This window comes from Schistocerca nitens, chromosome 1, assembly GCF_023898315.1.
Source record: "Schistocerca nitens isolate TAMUIC-IGC-003100 chromosome 1, iqSchNite1.1, whole genome shotgun sequence".
In the NCBI taxonomy this organism is placed as follows: domain Eukaryota; kingdom Metazoa; phylum Arthropoda; class Insecta; order Orthoptera; family Acrididae; genus Schistocerca; species Schistocerca nitens.
Window position 1 is genome coordinate 356859202 of NC_064614.1, and position 5454 is coordinate 356864655.

The 5454-nt window shown below is 32.1% G+C and overlaps 1 pseudogene; it reads left to right on the forward strand.

The window, feature by feature from the left end:
* The first annotated feature begins 1008 nt into the window (after positions 1–1008).
* On the forward strand, positions 1009–1877 carry LOC126248859 (NADH-ubiquinone oxidoreductase chain 1-like; annotated as a pseudogene).
* Positions 1878–5454: the final 3577 nt, after the last annotated feature.

The window sequence follows — 5454 nt, forward strand, 5'->3', positions numbered from 1 at the left end:
TGGGAAGAGTTTTCAGGCACATGAACAGTTCAAATGGTTAGTTGCAAATTGTGAATGATACGTTAAGAACTGATTAGTGAATCACCTGCCTGCTAGAGTTTTCTGGAACAATCAGTGCCATTAATAGACTTGGTTTAGTAAATAAACAATAAAATGTTTAAACACATTCATTGTATCATCTAGCTTATTTGTTGTAAAATATCTCCAGGTACATGCATTTATTTAAAATGCGGTTAAAATTTTTACCTTGTTAACTTGTTATAAGGAACTAGGCAAAATTGATTTCTGCCTGTTTATCAAAAACATGTTCTCTTGAAAATACTTTGAGGTTTGGCCTGCTCACTGAGCGGATTTTTAAAGAGCCGCGGTATTTTGACCGTGCAAGGGTAGCATAATCATTAGTCTCTTAATTAGTGGCTGGAATGAATGGCTTGACGAGAAATAAACTGTTCTTAATAAATTTTTGAATTTAACTTTTGAGTCAAAAGGCTTAAATTCTTCTTTAGGACGAGAAGACCCTATAGAGCTTAACATTTTACTTTTATATAGTTTTTTGTTTGTCTTTCTATGTTTAATGACGATGTTTTGTTGGGGTGACATGAAGAATAAATAAACTCTTCATTATTATATCATTGATTTATGTTTGTTGTTTTGATCCATAATTTATGATCATAAGATTAAGTTACCTTAGGGGTAACAGCGTAATTGTTTTTGAGAGCTCATATCGACAAAGCAGATTGCGACCTCGATGTTGGATTAAGAAAAATTTTGGGTGCAGGAGCCCAGTAATTAGGTCTGTTCGACCTTTAAATTCTTACATGATCTGAGTTCAGACCGGTGTGAGCCAGGTCGGTTTCTATCCTAAGATTATTAATCCATATTAGTACGAAAGGACCATATGGTTGAAATATTTTTCATTATATTGATTAATATTAATTAATTTACTATTTTGACAGATTAATGTGTTGAATTTAGATTCATTTATGTAGATTTTTTCTACAAATAGTATTGATACTTTATGATTTATTTATGTTTATTTTAAATTTTCTTTTATTAGTTATTTGTGTTTTAATTAGTGTTGCTTTTCTAACTTTATTAGATCATAAGGTTTTAGGTTATATTCAGATTCGTAAGGGTCCAAATAAGGTAGGATTTGTAGGAATCCCACAACCCTTTAGTGATGCTATTAAGTTGATTTGTAAGGAGCAGCCAATTCCTATTATATCTAATTATTTACTTTATTATTTTTCTCCTGTTTTTAATTTAATAATTTCTTTGGCTGTTTAAGTAATTTTTCCTTACTTAACTTATATATGTTCTTTTTCTTATGGGTTTTTGTTTTTTTTATGTTGCACTAGATTAGGTGTTTATACCGTTATGATTGCTGGTTGATCTTCTAATTCAAATTATTCTTTATTAGGTTCTCTTCGTTCTGTTTCTCAAACAATTTCATATGAAGTTAGTTTAGCTTTAATTTTATTATCTTTAATTAATTTAATTGGTAGTTTTAAAATGTTTGATTTTATAAATTATCAGCTTTATTGTTGATTTGTTATTATTTCTTTTCCTTTAGCTTTAGCTTGCTTTGCTTCTTGTTTAGTCGAAACTAACTGTACTCCTTTTGACTTTGCTGAAGGTGAGTCTGATTTAGTTTCAGGTTTTAATATTGAATATGGTGCAGGTGGCTTTACTTTAATTTTTTTAGCTGAGTATACTAGAATTGTTTTTATAAGAATATTATTAGCTTTAATTTTTTTAGGTGGTGATTTTTATTATTTTATATTTTTTATTAAGCTTGCTATTATACCCTTTGGCTTTATTTGAGTTCGGGGTACATTCCACGGTTCCTTTATGATAAGTTAATATACGTAGCTTGAAAAAGTTTTTTACCTTTATCTTTAAATTTTTTTATTTTCTTTGTTGGTTTAAAGATTTTATTTATCTCATTTATTTAGTGAAATTTTTTAAGAAAAGTTAATAGAAGAGTTAAACTTCTAGTTTTATGTTTTCAAAGCATATGCTTTTCCTAAGCTAATTAACTTATTATTCCTTAATTAGCTTATCTCATGCGTTTGCAACATGGACATTAATTAAGAAGTATGTAAAGTAAATAATTGTTAAGATTTGCCCTGTTATAATGTAAGGTTCTTCAACAGGTCGTTTATCAATTCATGTTAATAAGCATACAACAACTACTATAATTCAGAATAAAATCTGATTAATAGGATAGAATTGGATACCTCGGAACGGTGTTTTATTATAAAATGGTAAAATTATTAAGATTCTAATTGATAAGAATAATGCAATAACACCTCCTAACTTATTAGGAATTGATCGTAGAATTGCGTATGCAAATAAGAAATATAAGACATTATACATTTTTGATCTTTGTAAAAAGGAGCAGTTTGCAGTGGTGTTTTATAGGTCTCTAGATGACAGAGGTGACCCAAAATGGTCTCTCCCCAAGAAAAGTTTACCCTCAACAGGAGAAAGCTAGCAAGGAATAAGACTAATATTGAATAACACAGTAGGAATGGAGGCCAACTGCTATGAAAAATGTAATGAATGCATTATTGTAGCTGAAATAAGACACAAAGCCAACACCCACCACGATATTTCAAGTATACATACCTATTGACTCTGGAGAAGGTGAAGTAATTGAAAGAATGTATGATGAGATGAAATAAACTATTCAGTTCATTAAAGAAGAAAAAAATTAATTCTTATGTGAGACCAGAAAAAAAATGTAAATGTTGTGTGACTAGGGCCTCCCATCGGGTAGACTGTTAGCCTGGTGCAAGTCTTTCGATTTGACACCACTTCGGCGACTTGCGCATCGATGGGGATGAAATGATGATGAAGAACACACAACACCCAGTCATCACGAGGCAGAGAAAATCCCTGACCCCGCCGAGAATCGAACATGGGACCCCATGCGCGGGAAGCGAGAACGCTACCGCAAGACCACGAGCTGCGGACGTGAGACCAGAATTTGGTTGTAGGAAAAGGAAGATAAGGAAAAACAGTAGGCAAATGTGGGCTCAGGAAAAAGGAATGAAAGGGGAAGGTGACTAGCAAATTTTTGCACAGGGCACAATTTAATCTTTGCAAAATCTTAGTAAGAATCGTGAAGGAAGGTTGCATGTGCGGAAGAGACATGGAGACAACCAAAATATTTACAGATTCATGTGATGCTTCTGGCCATAATTTTATTAGTTATGAGCGATAGATTAAAAAAAAAAAAGGTAAAAAATTAAGGAGTTGGGAACTGGATAAACTGGAAGAACATACGGTTTCAAAGGGAGCATTCTGAATGAAAAATGGTTCTAAAGATAGATGAGGCAGAATTAGATATGGATTATGAGTCTAAACAATAAATGTTTGAACTTTGAAAGAGGAAGTGGAAGAACTAGGTGATGTGATAGAAAGATGAAAACTGGATGAGTTTGGGACGGTGGAAACAGTGGAGAGGCAAAGCAAAACATAAATTGAGAAAGGGGTTAAGACTTTACTAGATGAGCAGTGAGGATGCCTAAAATGAAATGACAGAGAGAGTTTTGAGAGATGAATTGAAAGTGGAAGTAACTGTAGATGTAGCAAATTGGAAACTCCCCATTCTGTTCTGTCTTCTGCTCCCATTAATAGCAGGATTTTTCCTAATGGTGTTATATCTCCAATACATAAATATTTCAAATGTTATTAGACAAAGTTACACTTAAATTTATTATTCATGTGGTTATTTTGCATATGTTGACCCCTATAAAAGCCTTTGCTTTTACTAGAAGCTCAGTTAATTAAATCAGTTGAAATTACAACAACATTTAATGGAAAATCATTTTAACCTAATTGCAGAAACTGAAGTAACACTACCATTTGTTAAAAAGCAGTTGTTCCACTCTTTCTGACAACATATTTTGAATTAAATTGCATCATTTGTCTGTAAGTACAATCTATTAAAAAGCTCTCAGCATAGTTTCCGGAAGTGAAGGTCTACAATAACAGCTGTATCTACATTTTTTCAAGCAGTATTGAATAAACTTGATGACGGAAATGAAGTTATTGCCACCTTTTTTACACCTATCCAAGGCTTCTGACTCTGTAAATCATTCTATTCTTCCATATAAATTAGAAACTTCTGGGGTCAGAAGAGTGGCATTAGATTTGTTAAGATCCTACCTTGCTGACAGGAGACAGTGTTTTAAGCTCTATCATACAACTGGGGGACATATACAAACAGTAAAATCATCTTAAAAAATTCTTAACTATGGAGTCCCTCAGGGAAACATTATCATGCCTTTTTGTTTATTGTGTACATCAGTGTTATAATAATTCCACAAAATTCAAACATAGTAAATTATGCTGAAAATACTTTGTTCATAAGCTGGGGTTTTACAAAACAGTTAGCAGTGCAAAATAATACAGAGAACATTAGCCTCATCACAGAATATCTCACCAAAACAAATAGGCACTACATAAGGAGAAGACAGTTCTCATGGAGTTTCTGCTAAATTATAAATCAAAACAGGTGGATATTGAGCCAAAGTTATCAGTTAAAACAATTGATAAACCTAAATTCTTGGGCATTTTAGCAGGTGAACATCTTACGTGGAAGGAGCCCACCAGCTACATGTGTAAAAAAATCTCGTGTTCACCCACTTGCTAAAACACTTTTCTAGCATAATAGTGTCACCTGTCTTAAGACAAATCTACTTTGGAACTGTTCACTCCCACCTACAATATGGCATCAAGATTTGAGGTGGGGCACCAATGGTATATGTGGTAGGGCTTTCAGGGCTCAGAAAAGAGCAGTCATGATAATAGCTAATATTACTAAATATCAGTCCTGTAGAGAATACTTCATTTAAGTATAATCTACTAACAATGAATTCACTGTATTTCTCAGGACTATACTAGTGTTTGTAAAAGAAAATCTGGAGCATAGTATAATCAATAGTGAAATCCATAATTATAATACAAGAAAAAGAGAAGATTACCACTTAAAATTTAGTAATAAAAGAGCAACAGATCATACTCCATTTTATGCTGGAAGACATTTTTATAACAAATTGCCAGATAACATAAAACTGTTAAATGGAAACATGTTTAAGACAAAAGTAAAGCAACTGTTAATTGATAAATGTTTGTACTCCATCAAAAATTTTTAATGTTGTTGTGTATAATTTATATTTATTTCTAAACTCAATGTTCATATGTTTATAATCAGACTATGTCCACCTCTGTAAAAGTTATTGTGGACAAATAAACCATTTATTATTATTAATTACTTGAAAGTAATTAATTTACGCCATAATTGTCATTGAACGTGCAGACATCCATAGTTTCCATTGCTAGTTTTGCGCTTATTCTTGCTGGATAATGAACTATTAATTAATGGCTTAATTAATTTGTGAGGTGTGTGCATCTACATTTATACTCTGCAAACCACAGTAAATG